Below are 19942 nucleotides of genomic sequence, written 5' to 3'. Positions count from 1 at the left end.
TGGAAATCAAGGACAACTTTCAGAATAGGATTTTCTGTTTTTTCTTTCCGAAATGAAATGAGGATTGAACTCAGGTCATCAGGTTTGGGTGGGAAGTGTCTTTACCCACTGAGCCATCTTGCCAGCCCTCTGCAGCATAATTTTTGCCCCGTGTTAGATGATTCCCCCCTAGTATTAGTTATCTTTAAGATCTGAGATTGTCTGAGTGTGTTTTCTGGAGAGCTGGTACAGTACACACTGCTCCAGTTCGGCTCCTGCACCCACACAGGCTGCCCACACTAGCTGTACCTCCCGCTCCTCTGCACCTAGGGGCAGTCACCTGTGTGCACAATGTATACTTAGACACACACAAGGCTGGAGGTGTGGCCTAGTGGCAGGCAGCAAATCTGCCTACACACACACACACACACACACACACACACACACACAGAGTTTTTTTAATTTTTAGAGAAATTAGCATGATGAAATTTAATTACACTCTTCAGTCAGCTTAGGCAAGTGTTCATCTTGACCAGTCTTACTTCCTAAACCCTCTATCCCTTCCATCCATGCACTGTTTTAAAGCAATTTCAGACACTAAGTTTTTTTCCTGTAAATCACCTTAATCTACAACATAAATATATTTATAAAGCCAACCATAACAATATCAATATTCATAAAAACCAGTGACCTTAACGGTAGGTTCTAAATATCATAAAATACCACTGCCAATTTCAATTTAATAAAATCACTTTGATGTTAATATTTTCAAATACTTAAAGAAATAGTGTTTACGCCGGGCGGTGGTGGCGCACGCCTTTAATTCCAGCACTCGGAGGCAGAGGCAGGCGGATCTCTGTGAGTTCGAGGCCAGCCTGGGCTACCAAGTGAGTTCCAGGAAAAGCGCAAAGCTACATAGAGAAACCCTGTCTCGAAAAACCAAAAAAAAAAAAAAAAAAAAAAAAAAAAAGAAAGAAAGAAAGAAATAGTGTTTATTATTGTTGACTATGCTGTTTTCAATTTTTTAAGATTTAAAAGATTTTACTACATTCTTTATCATGCATATCAAAATTCAGGCTGAACAATGAGTTCTGTATTGCAGAGATTTATTTTTGTACCCAGCTTTAAGTCTTTGGTTACAAGTTAAACAAAAACTCAAACAAGCCAGGCGGTGATGGCACAAGCTTTTAATCCAAGCACTTAGGATGTAAATAGGTGGATCTGAGTTCAAAGCCAGCCTGGTCTGCAGAATGAGTTGTGGGACAGCCAGGACTACGCAGAAAAACCCTGTCTGAAGAAAAAAAAAACAAACCAGCACCAAAAATGTCATACAGATGCTATAATATGTACAATTGTTAAAAAATAATAAAAATAAAATCTTTTTAAAAAGTGAATGTTTCCTGAAAGACAATACCCATTTAAAATGAAGTATTAATACCTAAAGCAATGAGTGACATTCCCAGTTTATTCATAACTCAGTTGCCAATGACTCTAGTTAACCTCAAGACTGGCAAGGGCATCAGGTCAGAGGCGCAAGTGCAGTGTACTCCAGATGGAGAATCAGAATACTTGGTGAGCAGCAGCAATGATTATTCTATGGACTCCTTCAGGAGTTCAGAGCTCCAGGGCTGGGGCTGACCATAGGTACAATGGTTATTCCATGGACTCTTTCAGGAGTTCAGAGCTCCAGGGCTGCGCCTGACCATAGGTGAAGGCACCTGAGAGGAAAGAGGATCAGACCTTTGGAATTAGAGGTCTAGAATGGCTTTGTGTTCTCTTCTCACTGAGGAGAGAATAAAACTTCCTGATATTTCACCTATTGAAATATGGCTTCCAGTTCCCTAAGTCATCCAGACACCTTGCATTTCCCCAGGTTGTTTCAGAAGAGTTATTATCCAAGACAGAGCGAAGTGTGGATCTGGCCAGGGCAGCTAGATGAAATTTTTCCTTCCTTTTGCTGCTCTAAAATCAGTGTCCAGGTTTGTCCATTCAATTATAGCTTTTATTTTTACTTACGTGTGTGTGTGTGTGTGTGCGCGCGCAGCGCGCGCTGTCATATTTGTGTGGGTACCTTCAGAGGCCAGAAGAGGGAGGGCATTATTAGGTCCCATAGAGCTGAAGTTACAGGGAGTTGTGAGTCACTTGATGCGGTTCTGGCTCTGACCCTGGTCCTCTGGAAGAGTAGCAAGTACTGTTAACAACTGAGCCATCTCTCTGGCCCCCAGTATTTTTTTTAAGTGTCTGTATGAGTTTTGTTTTTGTTTTTTGAGTCTGATGTATTCCTGGCTAGTTTATTTCTATGTAGCTGAGAATGACCTTGATCCTCAGGTCTCTGCCTTCCCAGTAGTGCCCCATCTTTCCTGGTTTATGAGGTTCTAGGAGAGATCCATGGCTTCCTGCATGCTTGGCAAGCACTCTGCCAACTAAGCTGCGTGCCAGCAGAACTGTGGATCTTAATTTTGCCCTGCACGGTTTAAATTCAAATAGGAAGACAGCCATGGGACAGGTGAAGTTCAGATAGGAAGACAGCCATGGACAGGTGAAGTTCAGAAGCAGACTCAGGCAGAAGCCCTGAGTTGTCTCAAGCTCGCTCTCTGATGGATATGGCTTAACTGTGTTTCGGAGCGTCTTCTTAGGTAATCCTTGGTTCACTGTAGTTCATTAGGGTCTCACTAATGTCTCTAAAGTCATATATTGGTATATGTGAAACTAAAGCCCTTGTATATATAGGTCGTCATCATGTAAGTAAGTGTTTATAACTATTACTAAATCCATCAACTGATGGGCTGCCTCTCATTTGCAGGTAGGGTTCTTTCACAGTCTACCCCTGGAACTCCATCAAAGACCATAACAATATCGGAAAGTGGCGTTATTGGATCAACTTTAAATTCTACAACACAGACACCAAATAAGATAGCCATCTCACCTCTGAAGTCACCAAATAAGGTAAAAAATGAAATCAGTCACAAATGCCAGATATTGTGATTGCTGCCTTTATTGTTTTACAAGAAACTTCAAATACTTTAATTTTCATATATTTCCAAGTAGATATAGGAACTCAGTGAATACAGGATTAATTCAGTAATCAAATTGTTACTTTCTTTTCTTGCTTATTGTTTAAGACTTGGTCTACTCTGTAACCCTAGTGGCTGGCCTAGGACTCAATGTCTCCTGCTTCTGCCTCCCAGGTGTGGTGATCAAGGCCCCCATTCCCCCCACTTTTCCCCCTCTCTCTGAGCTATATCCTCAACCACAAACAAGGAGTTTTTGCTAGTAAAGATTTTATCTTAAACGCTTGGTGCCATGTGGTGGCGGCACATGCCTTTAATCCCAGCACTCAGGAGGCAGAGGCAGGTGATCTCTGTGAGTTCGAGGCCAGCCTGGGCTACAGAGTGAGTTCCAGGACAGGCTTCAAAGCTACACAGAGAAACCTTGTCTTGAAAAACCAAAAACCAAAACAAAACAAAAAAAACACTTGGTAACAGAGTAATCATTGGTGATTTTTATGGCCCTTATGAATATACTTTTTTTTTTTTTTTAAATAAAGTATATGATGTGGTTAGTTATTCTTCAGCTAGTATTTAGCAAAATTACTCTTGGGTAGTAATAAACATATGTAGTAAGTTTGTAGTTATAAAATGCTAAAGTAGCCATTTCTTTATGGAGATGTGAGTTTTTGCTAGATAATATTCAGTACTAGAAAAGGATATTAGATGTTGCTAAGCATATTATCAGTATATTTGAAGCTTAACTACAATTTATTCAAAGTATTTGAAAGCTTTTCATGTTTTGTTTTCATTCTAAGGTGGCAAGTATCTAACTTACTTCTCTAAGACAGACTGGTGTCATTATACCAATGTAGAAAAGCATACAAAGCAGTATATTTTAAAAGCCACTTGGGTGAAAATGTTTTTGTTTTTTTTTTCCCTGTGAGATACCACCCTATGATTCTGGAAATACATTATCTTTTGTCCCTGACTTTTTCCTTGATTTACAGCTATTCATAAATTAAACAAAATTGAATGTTTGCTTTATATGATATGTAAATATGTATCTCATACAGCTTATTAAAGTAGGCATCCACATGCAATAATAGACAGTTTTCTGCAATAGAATGGAGTCAGCGAATTGTTTCAGGCATAATGGTAAGCCCAGGAGCTAAAACTTAAATAAGGTTTTAACTTCAAGGAGTTCAGTAAGAACATTAGATGGAAGCATGAAAAGTTGTCTATAGAATTTTAATGATTACAAGTAGACTGGTGTGTGTGTGTGTGTGTGTGTGTGTGTGTGTGTGTGTGTGTGTGTGTGTGTGTGTGTTCATGACCAAGATTTATACAGAGAAGGCTATTCTTGTTTTGTTTTGCCTTCAGTCTCTATAGCCTCGGCTGTGCTTGAACTCAGGGCCTCTCTCATAACTGTGAGAGAGATAAATTGAGGAAATACACTCACAATTACAGAACAGAGTAGACAGCTGAACTTGTCCTCTGATCTGACCGGGAGCCAATCCACCTCACAAGCAGGAGCAGGGAGAAGGGCATGTGACCCTTCTCCAGCTCCTTATTAGAGGTCATGTAATTGTGTAGTGGTATTTGCTCTGCCATGACCTTGGCTATACACAATTCTGCAGATCTGAGTCAATGCCCAGCAAGAAAAAGAAATAAGAGATTAAAGTGAATGTGCAAACTTATCACAGTTCACTCATTTACATTAATATGCACATATAAAATGTAAAGACCACACCACAGTTGAGCTGTTAGAATTAAGATTAAATTTAGCAAGATGACTGGACATATGGCCAGTGTGTGTTGTTTCTTCAGGACTTGGGATGCAGCTCATTTGGTGCAGGTGCTTGCCTAGCATACATGAAGCCCTGGGTTTGGTTCCCAGCAGTGAATAAAAGTGGACATGATCACACACACCTGCAATCTCAGTGGAGGCTGGTGACCCAGAAGTTGGAGGTCAAGCCAAGCCTCAGTACACCAGCTTGGAATCATGTCTTTAAAAAAAAAAAGTGTGTGTGTGTGTGTGTGTGTATGTGTGTCTGGACCCCCCCCCCATGTGTGCATAACATACACACACACACACACATACACATTTCTATCTATTGTACTATATTAATTTGCATTAGGTATATATATATATGTATATATATATAATTTTAAAAATTATTTTGGTGCTGGGAATTGAACTAAAGTATCATACATTCTGAGCCCAGGTTTTATCACTGAGCTGTATGCTCCTGCTTCATTTAACCAGTGTTACATAGTTTTTATTGTAGAACTTTCACTTTTCTGGTTAAATATATGCGTCAGTATTGTGGGTTTGTGTTTGTTTTGGTGACTGTTGTAAATGTGGTTGCTTTCCTGATGCTGTTTTAGAGAGCTTGCTGCTCTTGGCCTGAGGTAGTACTGGTGGGTTTTATCTGTGGAAGGCCTGTCCAGAAACTGTTGAATTTGTTCCTTAGTGTTAGCCAGGTCTTCAGGTTTTCTGGCAGAGCCCTCTGGTTTGCATGTGTAAGAGCATGTCATCTGCTGACAGTGACAATCTGACTTCCTCTCCACTGTCCACAGTGTTTCTTCTCTTCCCGCATACTCTGTACGGCACTTGCAGCACTTCATTGAGTAACGAGTAAAAGGGCTTTTCCCCTTGTTTGAGATGTTTAGAGAGAAAGTTCTTGGTTCTTCCTCATCAGAAAACTAGCTGTTGTATTTTTGGATATGGCCTTATGTGTTTAAGTATGTTCCTTCTGGTCCTTGAAAGCCCTATCCCAAAGGGTTACAAAGTTTCATAAAAATCTTTCTTTTTCTTTTGTATCTGTTGAGATGATCACATGGTTGGTTGCTTACATTTATTGATCGTTGCTGTTCTGTCTTACTTGTAGTCCAGGCTGTCCTGGAGCTCTGTGTAGCCCAGATTAGCCTCCAGCTCAGGGCAGTCCTCCTCTCTCCATGAATGCTGTAGGTAACACCTTTAAGGTGCTGTGTTGTTGATGTCGTAGTTACTGTTTCATGGCACTGGGACCTAGCTTAGGCAAACCCCGTGTCAATAACCCATTCCCCTTGATCAGTTGGCTAGTAGTCTGTGAGGATTTTTGCATCTGGATTTGTCAAAGATGCCTGCCCATAGCTTCTTTTTGTGGTTGTATTCTTATTTACTTTTGTTGTTGCAATAGTACTGACCACATAGAATATCTTTGGAAGAATTCTTTGATTTTTTTTTGTACTAATTTAAACAAATTTGGTATGTGCTATAAATGTTTTAGTTGAATTCAGCAGGGAAGCTATCTGGCCCTGTCTTTATCTTTGAGAGGACTGAAGAAAGGATTGGGAAACTGATTTAGTCTCCTTGCTTGTTACTGGTTTCTTCAGTTGATTCTGTGTTTTTCTGAACAGTCGTTGTATAGTTGTTGATGGTCATTCCTAGTGATGATTGTATTCCTGTGACGGCAGTTGGAATCTCTCCTTTCACTGCTATCTTTGTTTTCTTTCTGAGATGGATCTTATTGAGTAACCCAGCTGGCCTCATGCTTACTCTAATAGCCAGGTTAACCTGGAGTTAGAGTCTTCTTGCCTTGGCCTCTCAAGTGCTGGGACATGCACCCCAAAGCTTAGTTGAGGGTACCTCCCCAGACATCGCTCTTGTATATGTGAGTAAAATCAGGAGTTACTGCTCTCCTTCGCCATACTGTCCTAGGAACTGAACTCAGGCCCTCAGGCGTGGGGTAAGCCCCTCACCCACTGAGCCATCTCACTCACTTGCCTTCCGGACTTTCCTTTCAAGTCTCATTCTGTAGCTCAGGCTAGCCTGGAACTCTTTCCAATATTGGAATTGCAGGTATGAGCACTGTGCCAGAAGTGCTTTTTTTTTTTTTTCTGTGAGACAGGGTCCTCCGTTATGTAACCCTGGCTGTCTTGCAGCTTGATATATAGACCAGGCTGGCTTGAATTTGCCTGCTTTCTGCCTCTGAGTGCTGAGATTAAAGGCATGTGCTACCACACCAGGGTCTCCATTTTTATCTCTGGCTAAGCATTTATCATGTATTTTCTAGAATAACTATACTGTTGTAGCTTTAGTTTCTCGTGCATTTTTATTTTGCATGTTTACTTTTGCTGGATCTTTGTTATTATTTTCTCCTAACCTATGGTCTGTTTGTTCCATTTCTAGTTTCTTAAAATGTAACATACGTTGTGTTTTGATATCTTTTCCGGTTTTGATGTGCTGTATTTCCATTTTCATTTTTTCAAGAAATTTAAAACATTTCCTCTTGGTTTCCATAATCTATTGGTTATTTCAGAATAACTAGGATGATATGGTGGTTACACACCTGTAATCCCTGTACTGAGAGGCTGAGCAGAAGGATGGAGACTTCAAGGCCAGCCTGGGCTAAGTTTAAGACCATCTCAAAAAAGAAAATAAAGAGCTTGCTTTTCATGTATTTATATGATTTTCAAAGTTTTATTATCGTACGATTTCTAGTCTTGCTGCATTGAGATTGGAAAAAACATGAGGTGTGATTTCAGGATTCAAATTTTGTTGAGCTTTTTTCCATGACTATATGATGTGTCTTGGAAAATGTTGCACATGGTAATGAGAAAAAAGTGTAATTTATAAGGATTGGGTGGAATGTTCTGTTGGTGTTTTTTAGGTCCATTTGGTCTAGGCTGAAGCTTAAGTGATGTTTCTCTTGGTTTTCTGTCTGGATGACATTGCTGACACTGGGGTGTTAGGGTCCTTACTGGAACTGTGTGGAGTCTGCCCCTTCCTGCTCTGACACTGTATTTGTGTATAGCTACAATTGTTCCTTTTTCCTGATTGCCTCTTTATCCTTCTGACAGTTTGATTGTCAGACAGTGGTCTTTTGTAGATGTAACCAACCGTCTTATTAAAATAAGAAACACAGAACCAATGTAAAAGAGAAAGCTGAGAGGTCAGAGCGCAGAGCTAAAATCTTACCTCCTGCAGTGCTCCTAGCTTCCCCGAAAAAGAGCTACTTCCTGTGTGTCTGTCTTTAAATAGTCTTTCTGTTCTGCCTTCTCATTGTTTGTAAACCCAAACACGTGACTGCCTCGTCACTGCCTGTAGGTACCGCCCTCCAGGTCTTAAAGGTGTATGTCTCCAATGCTGGCTGTATCCTTAAACACACAGAGATCTACCTAGCTCTTCTACCAAGTGCTGGGAATAAAGGCGTGCGCTGCTGCTGCTGCCGCCGCCGCCGCCGCCGCCGCCGCCACCACCACGCTCTTGCTATGGCTCTAATAGCTCTGACCCCCAGGCAACTTTATTTATTAACATACAATGAAAATCACATTTCAGTACAATTAGATTACCACCATAGTCTTCTTTATTGCTCCTTACTGTTTGTGAATTGAAATCTGTTTTACTTCATATAAATATAGCCACTCCTACCTCTTTTGGATTGTTTGCTTGGAATACTCCTATTCTGCCTCTTTGTGTTCTTTTGTGTTAGAAGTGAGGTCAGTTTCTTACAACAGCGTGTGGTTGGGCCTTATTTTTTCATCCAGTTAGTTGGTGTGTCTTAATAGAATTTCACATTTAAGGTTAGTACATGCAGGTAATGTGTTTTCTCTTTCTATGGTTTTTCGAGGTAGGTTTCCCTGTGCATCTCTAGCTGTCCTGGAACTCACTTTGTAGACCAGGCTGGCCCCAAACTCACAGAGATCCGCCCCACCTCTGCCTCCTGAGTGCTGGGATTAAAGACGTGCACCACCACTGCTGGCATTTTGTTGTTTTATTATTCTTTCTCCTCTTGTTTTTGTTTTTGTTTTCAAGAACAGGGTTTCTCTGTGTAGCTTTGCGCCTTTCCTGGAGCTCACTTGGTAGCCAGGCTGGCTCGAACTCATAGAGATCCGCCCACCTCTGCCTCCTGAGTGCTGGGATTAAAGGCGTGCGCCACCGCCGCCCGGCCTCTTTCTCCCTCTTGCACACTCTTCCTTTATGATTAAGTAATTTACTGTAGTAATGTGTTTTTGATTCCAGATTATTTTGGTCTCTATTGAAGAGTATTTCTTTATGGTTACCATTAAGCTTACAGTAAAACTTATTTTGATTGTAACAAACTGTTTTGAAATTATTTCAGCTTAAGCTTATCAAAAGACATAAAAAGAAATACAGAGAGTATATATGCTATTACAAATTTGTGTCTGGTGTGGTGGTACATGTTCTAACCCCTGCGTTCTAGAGGCAGAGCAGGTGGAGCTCTGTGAGTGTGAGGCCAGCCTGGTCTACCGAGTGAGTTTAAGGCCAGCCAGAGAGGCTCCATAGAGAAACCTTGTCTTAAATAAGTAAATGAATCTTGCATCCGTAGGGCCAGGGTGATGGTCCAACAGGCAGAAGTCTTGATGCACGCCTGGTAGCCTGAGTTTGTTCTTCAGGACCCCATGGGAGAAGAGAGAACTGGCTTCTGCAGTTTGTCCTCTGCCCTCCACACTAGTGCAGTTGCTATCTACACGTATGTGTACATCACCCAAATAAATAACTAAATGTTAAAAAACAACACCAAATTGCATTCTAGTACCTGGGAGCTGAGGCAGGAGGATTGCCACAACATTCAAGGCCAAGTTAGCCAGGCTACAATTAAGACTCATATAAAAAACAAAGAAGTATTATAGAAGAATTTCAAGAGTGTAAATGTAATGTCTCTCTCTCTCTTTTTGTCTTTTCTCTCTTTCTCTCTGTGTCTGTCTGTACTTGAAACAGTCTCACTGTATGGCTGTCCTGAAAACTAGCTATGTATGAAACACACTGGCCTTAACTCACAAAGAATTCCCTACTTTTGACTCCTGAGTGCCGGATTAAAGGTGTCGCTCTCTTGCCTGGGTACAGTAAAAAATTTTTAGATGCAGCCGGGCGGTGGTGACACACGCCTTTAATCCCAGCACTCGGGAGCAGAGGCAGGCGCATCTCTGTGAGTTCAAGGCCAGCCTGGTCTACAGAGTGAGTTCTAGGAAAGGCGCAAAACTACACAGAGAAACCCTGTCTCGAAAAACAAAAAAAACAAACAAACAAACAAAATTAAATAAATAAATAAATAAATTAGATGCTATGGAATTCAGATACAAGTTTATAAAAGAAAAGACAAAATACAAAATTTTCACTGCTATATATAGTCTGTTTCAAAGAATGCAATGAATAATCAGTTAATTAATTAACAATATGTTACGATACCAACCACAATTACCCTGATGCTCCTTGGAAGATTGAGGCACAAGGATCCTGCATTCAAGCCAGTCTAGGCATCTAGTGAAACCTTTGTCAGAGAAGGGGTGGAGGAAGATGGCTCTTGTGTTTAATGGATGCACTTTAAAAACGATATAACCATCTATTTTCACATGCTGCTATTTCATAGACTAGAAGATGGCATAGGCTAGAATTACAATTGCTGAGTAAAGCTTCAGTCTTCCACTGGGCTGAAAGAGACGAAGACACAGAAAGGCACATAGGGAGGCTTTTACAGAGCACACCAGACAGTAAGCACTTTACTGGGTAAAATTCAGTTGTATCACTTTATTTTATGCCAAGAAGAACAAAGATATATCTGACTTTATGCTTAAAAAGCAGAAGTACAGATTTTTCGTAAGCAACGGGTAGTCTTTAATTATAATTATTTTGTATTTTTTACACTAAAGTGCTACATTCACATGGGTTATTGTCCTTAGCTAGGCAGAGGTTACCTGGGAGGTTAAATAATGATAAGGGCTTCCTGTTATAAGGAATTGTCATCTCAGTTGTCGGCGGCTGTCAAGGTCTGCGGTTTTGTGTGCCCTCTGCTGACACCATGGAAGCCACTGAAAGGCTTGCGGTGGTAGGTGACAAACTGAATGCAAGTAAAGCCAGAGTCTTGAAAGTATTGACGTGTGGTTAGAGTAATGATGCAGAGTACGGGTAAGAGGGCAGATGTTGACTAAAGAAGCAAATGGAATTCTTAGCCCATAGTGTTTTTTGCTAGAGTATATTGCAGTTGGCTTGTTTATACACTTTAATAGTCCGCCATTTCTAAACTAAACATATTTTATGAAATTTTATTTTAGGTTCATTTATCTTATTTTATGTTTGTGATGTTTTGCCTGCATTTATGTATCTGTATGTCTGGTGCTCCTCAGAGCTCAGAATAGGGTGTTGGATCCTGTGCTGGCTGATTTTGTCAACTTAACACAAATCTAGACAGATCTAGGAAGGAATCTTAATTGAAAAATGCCTGTGTAAGATTGCATGTAGGCAAGTCTGTAAGGCATTTTCTTTTTCCTTTTTCTTTTTCTTTCTTTCTTTTTTTTTTTTTTTTTTTTGAGATAGGATTTTTTCTGTGTAGTCCTGGCTGTCCTGGAACTTACTCTTAGACCAGGCTGCCTCTGAACTCAGAATTGACCTGCTTCTGCTTTATGTAGGTTTGGGTTACCATGCCTGCGTATAATGACTTTTTCTTGATTAATGATTGGTGTGAGAGACCTTGCTCCCTGGGCAGTGCCACTCCCTGGGCAGATGGTCCTGGTTGTTTAAGAAAGCAGGCTGACATCATCAGAGAAGCTTCCTCCTGCAGCAGGTGGGAGCAAATGCAGAGACTTGCAAACAGACCTTACCTAGAGGGTGTGGAACACTCAGCCCTAAATGGCGTGTCTCCATCAAATCCTCCCCTCAGGGCTCAGGGAACCACGTGGAAGAGGAGGCAGGAAGAGTGTAAGAGCCAGAGATGGGATGGAGGACACCAGGAGAACAAAGCCCTCTAAATCACATGAGCAAAGCTCATATAACTCACAGAGACTGAGGCTACATGCACAGGTCCTGCACAGGTCTGTGCCAGGTCCTATGCATATATATTATGGCTTCCAGTTTTAGTGTTTTATGGGATTCCTGAATGTGAGAATGGGTGGTCTTTGATTCTTGTGCTTTCTCTTGGGCTCTTTTCCTTGTGTTTGTCTTGTTTAACAACTAATATGATTGTTTATGTTTTAATCTTAATTATATTTTGCTATGTTATGTTTTATTTTTATCTCTTAGAAGCCTTTCTTTTTGAATGAGAGATAGACAGGAGAGATAGATCCCCATGGGCGGGAGATGGGGAGAAACTGGGAGAAGTAGAGGAAGGGGAAACCATAAACCAAAATATATTATGTGAGAAAAAATATATTTTCAATAAAAGGAAATTTAAAAAAGATAAAGGAAGAAGGCAGCTGAGCAAGCCATGAGGAGCAAGCCAGTAAGCAGCACCCCTCTGTTGTTAGCTGTTTTTACTCTTTGGGAGGCCGCCACCCAGCTCCCAAATAATCACACACAGACTTAGTCTTTCTTATGAATGCCCGGCCTTGCTTGGCTTGTTGCTAGCCAGCTTTTCTTAAATTATTATGTCTACCTTTTGCCTCTGGGCATTTACCTTTCTCTATTCTAGATTCCTTTCTTTTACTTCTTACTCTGTGGTTGCTGGGTAGCTGGGTGACTGCTCTGGTGCCCTCTCTCCTTTTCTCACTCCTTTGATCTCTCTTCCCAGATTTCTCCTCCTATATATTCTCTTTGCCTATATATTCTTTTGCCTTGCTATTGGCCATTCAGCTATTTATTAATTAGACCAATCAGGTAAAATAACATAGCTTCACAGAGTTAAACAAATGCAACAAAAAAGAATGCAATTTGCAGGGCGGTGGTGGCACACGCCTTTAATCCCAGTACTCAGGAGGCAGAAGCAGGCAAGTCTCTGAGTTTGAGGCCAGGTAGTCTACAGAATGAGATCCAGAACAGGCATCAAAGCTACACAGAGAAACCTTGTCTCAGAAAACAAAACAAAACAAAAGAATGCAACTTAATATTCCACAGTACTCCTCTATGGCCTCTGCTTCAGTTCCTGCCTCCAGGTTGCTGCCTTGGGTTCCTGCCCTTCTTCCTTTGTTGGTAGACTGTGATGTGTAGTTGTAAAATGAAGCGAACTCTTTCCTCCTCCAGTTGCTCTGGTTATAGTGTTTTTATCACAACAGTAGAAACCCTAACTAAGATGGATCTCCTGGAGTTGGAGTAGGGATGATTGGGAGCTGCTGTGAGTTCAGGGAACAGAACCAGGTTTTCCTCCAGAGCAGACAGTATTCTTAGCTGCTGGGCCATCTCTCCACCCCCAACTAGTTTTCCAACATAAGGAAAGAAGATGTGAAAAAGAAAGAAAAAGGGATAGGTACGTCCTAGTGTTCACCCACCACTTAGAAGCATAGACTGAAGACCTACTGTATGTTAGTTAGGGCAGTACTCTTTTTAGGGAAAGGTGGATATATGAAACCTAAAGGTCTATGTAGTGTAAAGAAAATATAATTTTAACAATGAGCCAAATAATGGTACAAACATAAAATTTCAAAATCAAGAAAAGATAAAAGGGGTGGGTCGATGGCTCAGCAGGGCAGGCTCCTCCTGCCAAGGAAGGACCTGAGGACCTGAGCACCTGAGCTTGGTTTTGGGGACCCACATGGTGGACAAGAACACCAGCTCCAATGGTGCATCAGCTCCAGTGGGGAACACTGGAGGATGTGTCCCAGCATGGGAACACTGGCCTGAGCTATGTTTTCGTATAGATGTGTTTCTGGGATAGACGTCAGCCACAAGAGCACAGGACTGGAGATGAGGAACATGTTACAGCCACTGTGATTCGAGGTGGTAATGGCTTGGAATGGAGAGGAAATAAACAGGGTCAGATGATGAATAATCTACAAAACAAAGCAAGTTTAGGACTAGTTGCCTTCCTAATTAGAAGGAGGTATGCACCTGCAGTGAGGTGCTAAAGTCAGAGAATGCTAGTCACTTAGTGTCTGACTGGCAGACAGGGGCAGGCGAAGGCTCCTGAAACCAGTTCTGGGTGTTCTACAAACATCTGGCAGGAAGTGATCTGAGCGGTGACGGTACAGCAACGCTGAAAGTTAGCACCGAGTTTTGAGAAGTGGCCCAAAGGTGGTCACTTATGCTGTGAGGCCTCTGTATAATTTGAAGAGAAAGGATGTTCTTTTCCTTGTATTCTGCTATATAGCCAGCAAGAGTGAACTAGAGTAGGATCCTTTGAGTTCTCTGAATTTGTATTTTGTTTTTTGTTGGTGTTTTGTTTTAATTTAATTACAATGTATTGTGTGTGTGTGCTTGTGTTTGTGTTGGAGTGTGCATGAAATCAGGACAGTTTGCTGGGAGCTTCACATATGTTCAACAAGTGCTTGATCATTGAACTACATCCTTAGACTGATAGGAAAGATCTTCAAACAAAAAACTTTAAACTGAAATTAAGAGTTCAGCAGTTTAGATGCATAGTAAGAACAAAGCTCCTTCCTTCCTTTTTGAATTTCCTGTCAATAGACCCACATTTAAGAAAATCCCACAGTGAATTCTTGAGGCAAAAGGTAAAGTAAGAAACATAAAGAAAATAGGATAGTAAAAGTAAGTTTGTAGGGGCTGGAGAGATGGCTCAGAGGTTAAGAGCACTACTTGCTCTTCCAGAGGTCCTGAGTTCAATTCCCAGCAACCACATGGTGGCTCACAACCATCTGTAATGAGATCTGGTGCCCTCTTCTGGCCTGTGGGGATATGTACAGACAGAACAATGTATACATAATAAATAAATAAATCTTAAAAAAAAAAAAAAAGTAAGTTTGTAGATGTGCAAAACTAGTACCGTAAGACATTTGTGTGTGAGATGTCAGGGTCACGTCTAGGCCTTGTACTGCCAGACCAGTAAGGACGGTAGCACTGAGCAACATTCCAAAGCTCATAGAATATTAGCCCAAAGAAGACAAAAAAGGAGAGAGAGAAACACCAAAAGGTTAAATTATTTGAAAGGAGACTGCAGTGAGTGATTGAAATGAAATATGTGACTGTATGTATGACATGTAAATAGACTTGGGCCAGCGATGCCTTAGTGGCTTTAAGTGCTGGCTGTACAGGTCTTGGCAACCTGAGTTGATCACCAGGAAGAAAACTGACTCGAATCCTCTTATCTCTGACCTCCAGGTCCATGTTATGGCACACATGTGTCTGTCCTCACCCAGGCAGACACAACATAACCACACATATATAATAATAATAGATATGTGTTTTAAAAGTGGAGACAGATTTGTATACTGATTTAAAATGTAGTCAGATCTGACTTAGGCAGTTGGAAACCAGTTAGGGATAGCTTATAAGAGTGGTAGCTTCAAGCTTAAGATAAAGAAAAGTTTAACAATGAAAGGTCTGAGTTTTTGTTATTAACACTTTCTTTGTATGTGTATGAGAGTTTTGCCTTTTTGTATGTCTGTGCACTGTGTATTATAACCTGGTACCCACAAAAACCAGAAGAGGCCTCAGGTCCCCTGGACCTGGAATTATAAAGGAGAGTTGTGAGCCAGGTCCTCCACAAGTGCTGGCCTCTTGAGATTGCGTCTAGAGTGGCTAGTATTCCGCCAGCTTCAGAAACAGGAGGAGAGCAAGTTTAGCAGAGGTACATTGCATTCCCAGTTTGCTCAGTAGCTGGTGATTGGAAGACACTCTGCAGCATCACTGGGGAGGGGAGGGGGAGAGAAAATAGCAAGTGCTCATGACTACTGAACTGTCTCTTTAGTTATCTCCACCCCCATTTTTAAAAATTTGTTTTGTTTTGCAGTGCTGTGAATCAGGCCTGAGGCCGCTCAAATACTAAACAAGCACTCTGCTACTGGAGCTCTGCCCTATGAGATAGAAAAAAAAAGTGTGAAAAAGTGAATTTAGATTGTCATCTGGCGGTTGTCTGTGTGAGGCCTTTCTGTAGACTTAAGTGGGGGTATATGTAATCTTTTATGAGCTAATATATTACAAGAGATTAAACTGCCTTATTTTATTTATTTATTGTTTTAAGTAGGGTTTCAATGTGTCAGCGCAGCAGCCTTGACAAACTCACCATCTGGCCTCAGCTTCTTCACTGCTGAGGTTGCCAAGTGTCCACCGCCCACACCCAGTTCACCTTGGCTTGTATGGACAGTGTGTTAAACATGAGTCACACGTAAATTAGGGACATCTCATGAGACTAGTTGTTTTCTGGGCTGCTTCTGAAATTTCATTTGCTTCCTAGGAGGTCTCAGCTTACTATCTGGTAGAGAAAATTATTAAAACGATTTTTAAAACTTTACTCAGATTTGTTATGCCCAAATTGGTTAGTTTCTCTAGACAACCATTTGTTGGAATAATTTTGAACTGTATTTGGCATCATGCCCATAGGTTTGTGTAGCAGGGTGGTGGGTGTTGTAGCCTTTCAAAATCAACTATACTTGATATGGGAATAGAATGGTCCTTCTTTAGAACATATTCAATAAAAAAACAATGTAGTTAGTTTATTTGGCAAAAACATCTGTATTCTCTTTCTAATTCTGAGAGTCAAAAAGATAACTTTGTCATAAATGTTACCTAATAGCAACAAAATTGTGTGCATTCTTGCATTTTTTTCAGTTTTAGTTTTTTTTAATTTTTGAGACTATAAGTATAATGTTTTTCTCTTTCCTTTCCTTTCTCTAAACCCTCCCATATCTCCCTCCCTGCTCTTCTTCAAATTCTCCGGAGTTTTTTAAGATTTATTTGTGTGTGTGTGTGTCTGTGTGTGTGTGTGTGTGTGTGTGTGTGTGTGTGTGTGGTTTTGTGCGTATGAGTGCAGGTGCCTGGGGAGGTAGAAGAGGGCGTTGGATCCCCTGGAAATTGAGTAGTAGCAGGTAGTTGTGAGCTGCCTCACATTGAACTTGGGGACCAAACTCTGGTCCTCTGGAGAGAGCTTATCACCTGAGCCATCATCTCTCCAGCTCCAGCTGAACAGTCTTTTTCATTTCGTTCTGAACAAAGTTGTTGAGACTTAAGAGCACACTCTGTTACTTACCTCAATGACTGTCATAAGTTAACAGGTTAATGGTAGACATGTTCTGTATTATTTTGACAGGCAGTGAAATCAGCTGTGCAGACCATCACTGTTGGAGGATGAACACATCACAGTTTAAGACCATCATTTCCTCTGGCAACTGCTCCCAATGTCCAGCAGATCCAAGTGCCTGGAAGCAAGTTTCATTATGTCCGACTTGTTACCGCCACAACAGCCAGTAGTTTCAGCCCAGCCAGCTAGTCAGAATCCCAGTGTAAACACTCAGCCTCTTCAGCAAGGTTTGTGACCATGTTTCTTTTAATGGCAATAAATGCTTTGAACACTGTGAAAGAACATTGCTTCTGTTTTTACATCTGGCATTTCCTCCAACAGTATGAACAAGCAGTGGTTACAGAAGACAGTGAAGTAAGAGCATAGTTGTATGTAACTACTGTTTCATTCTGGGAGAAGTTAGTTGCTGTAATACCAAATAATCATGAGTATCTGTTAATTGACTAGCTATTTTACTGGTAATTAAACCCCTGCTATTTATGTCAATGGATAGCTTTATTTACTCTCTGAACTAGACAGCTCTTTGCTAAAGCTTGGGTCAGTTGACATGACAAGTGATCAGTGTATAAATAAGAATGTGGCCAGGTGTTGGTGGCGCATGCCTTTAATCCAGCACTCGGGAGGCAGAGCCAGGCGGATCTCTGTGAGTTCAAGGACAGCCTGGGCTACAGAGTAAGATCCAGGACAGGCACCAAAACTATCCAGAGAAATCCTGTCTCCCAAAACCAAAAACCAAAAAAAAAAAAAAAAAAAAAGTAACAGTTAGCTTAATCTTTTTTTGAATAGTACTTACTTTACTTTAAGATTATCGTTGGCACTCTACGATCAGCTGATGGAGTGCTTGCCTTGCATGCACAGGGCCTCGGTTTGCTCGAAACACCGCAGGCTGGGTGTGGCTATGCACACCTTGTCAACCCAGCACTTGGGAGGTGGGTGCAGAAGGAGCAGAAGTTCAAGGTCCTCGTTTATGTGGCAGTTTCAAGGCACCTGCAGTAAGACTCTGCCAACAGACAAGCGTTCCTGTTACCTGATACAAATGCACACACGTAACTGTTCTCGTGCTTGGCTACTTTTCAAAAGTTGAGCAGAATGAAAGGTTGAGAATAACTTAGAGCTTAAGCCTGTTTTTCTTTGGAAAAGTGCTTTTATGTTCCCACACTGTCAAATTGAAGAGATGAGGATGTGGTTCAGTGCTGGGTGTGCTTGCCTAACATATGTAAGGAGGACTTGCGCTTGATCCCAACACCACAAAACCAAGCGCAGAGAGAAATGCAAGAACCAAATACCAGAAAGCTTTTACTCTGAGTTCCCCGTGGAGGGTGGGTCAAGTGCATTGCACTCATGTGGAGGTTCTCTTGGGAAGCTCGTTCTTCCTTGATTATGCGAGCTCCAGGGATCAAACTCAGGTTCTTTAAGCATGGTGGCAAGCACCTCACCCCCTGGCCATCTCTCCCTGGTCTGTCATAGCATTCCTCTTCACTTATTTGTTTGTGATTATATATGAGTGCTCTTTCTGCACATATCCCTGCAGGCAGAGAAGGCACCAGATCTTATTACAGATGGTTGTGAGCCACCATGTGGTTGCTGGAATTGAACACAGGTCCTCTGGAAGAACAGTCAGTGCTCTTAACCACTGAGCCATCTCTCCAGCTCCTATCATAGCATTCTTAATGAAAAGGAAAATGAAACTTACATTTCATGAACTAAAAAGAGTCCTTTTTTTTTAAAGTTTTCAATACTTATACTTAGTAGGATGGATCCAGTCAGTGGTATTTATGGGTGTTTGCATGTGTGTAGTGTGCCATGACTCCATTCCCAGTGTAACACGAGCTTGTTTTATTCATTGGTAGAGTAAACACAGTGAACTGTAGATGTGGGAAGGGAGAGGAGTGGAATTGGACGTCCCACAATTCTAATGTGTTTACTCCTTCTAGCTCCCATCTCTTTCTGCATCACTCTTACTCCGTTTTTTTGTCCTCCTTACAGTCTCAGGCTGACTCCTGCTTCCAGACCTCTTTACCTCCCTCTTGCCTCCTCCACCCTTCTCTGCCCTCTTCTAACACACCCACATACGTGTTCTGTGTGTGCAGTTTCTCTCATAGGCACCTGTATTTTTCTTTTCTGTCTTTACATAGGAGATCTACATATTTGTATTATGTAGTATTTTATAGGAATAGCAAGGAATAGCAAGTTGAAATAGATGAGCCAAGAAGGTGCTCTAGTTCATTAGATCTGTTATTGCAAATGTGGGTTCCTAAGTTTTCCAGGAGGCTGTGTGCAGCACACATTTGTGCATGCATGAGGAGGGGCGGCGAAGACAGCCCCATATGGATGGGATGGGCAGGTCACAGCCCTTCAGTATTCTTTCTCTGAGCACCAGGGGATTATCCCATCCATGCTGCTTTTCTGTGTGCTCACAGGAGGGTGACCGGTCTCTCTTCTGTCCAAAGAGCAGATGCTGGGGTCAAGTGTACATTGGAACTTTCTTTTTAAATCCAGTATTGCTAGCGCTCACCTGTAATGGTTTTTATAACTTTATTCATCCTCTGGTGTAACTGAGGAGAATCAGTCTAGAAATAACTTCAAATCAATGTCACTGCACTGGTGTTTAGTCACTGTTCTGCTGTGAAGAGACACCATGACCATGGTGACTCTTATAAAGGAAAATATTTGGGGCTGGCTTACAGTTTCGGAGGGCTAGTGCATTGTCATCATGATGAGAGCACGGCATGGCAGCAGGTATGGCCGGCGTGGTGCTGGAGAAGGAGCTGAGGGCTGGGTCCTTTCAAGAGTTCCATCCCAGTGGCCGAGCATTTCAGACACGAGCCCAGGGGTCATTCTTATTCAAACCACTGCATACTGTTTATGCATTTTTCTTGTAACTTTGTTGAAATATTTTATATACACCTTCAAATTCTCTTTTATTTTATCTTTGTGTGTGCACACACTTGTGAGTTCAGGCTTACACTTGTCACAGCACATCTGGAGGTCAGAGGACAGACTCGGTGTCATTTCTCACCTTCTTGAGAACTCCTGTTGTCTCCTGCTCAGTACACCAGGCTAGCC

At 41.5% G+C, this 19942-nt stretch overlaps 2 non-coding genes and 1 pseudogene across 2 annotated transcripts; 2 read left to right on the top strand and 1 right to left on the bottom strand.

Annotated features, from left to right (window-relative positions):
• The window catches only part of LOC114695752, a 70010-nt pseudogene that overhangs the window by 31150 nt on the left and 18918 nt on the right, over positions 1 to 19942 (top strand).
• On the bottom strand, positions 1025 to 1146 carry LOC114695762. Its single transcript, XR_003734913.1, has one exon. It is a non-coding gene; the product is annotated as a small nucleolar RNA SNORA40 (small nucleolar RNA).
• LOC114695761 lies at positions 15352 to 15486 on the top strand. Its single transcript, XR_003734912.1, has one exon. It is a non-coding gene; the product is annotated as a small nucleolar RNA SNORA7 (small nucleolar RNA).

Source organism: Peromyscus leucopus, unplaced genomic scaffold (assembly GCF_004664715.2).
Source record: "Peromyscus leucopus breed LL Stock unplaced genomic scaffold, UCI_PerLeu_2.1 scaffold_298, whole genome shotgun sequence".
Taxonomy (NCBI): Eukaryota; Metazoa; Chordata; class Mammalia; order Rodentia; family Cricetidae; genus Peromyscus; species Peromyscus leucopus.
Note: the sequence above shows the minus strand (reverse complement) of the source record. Positions and strands in the feature narration are given on the sequence as shown.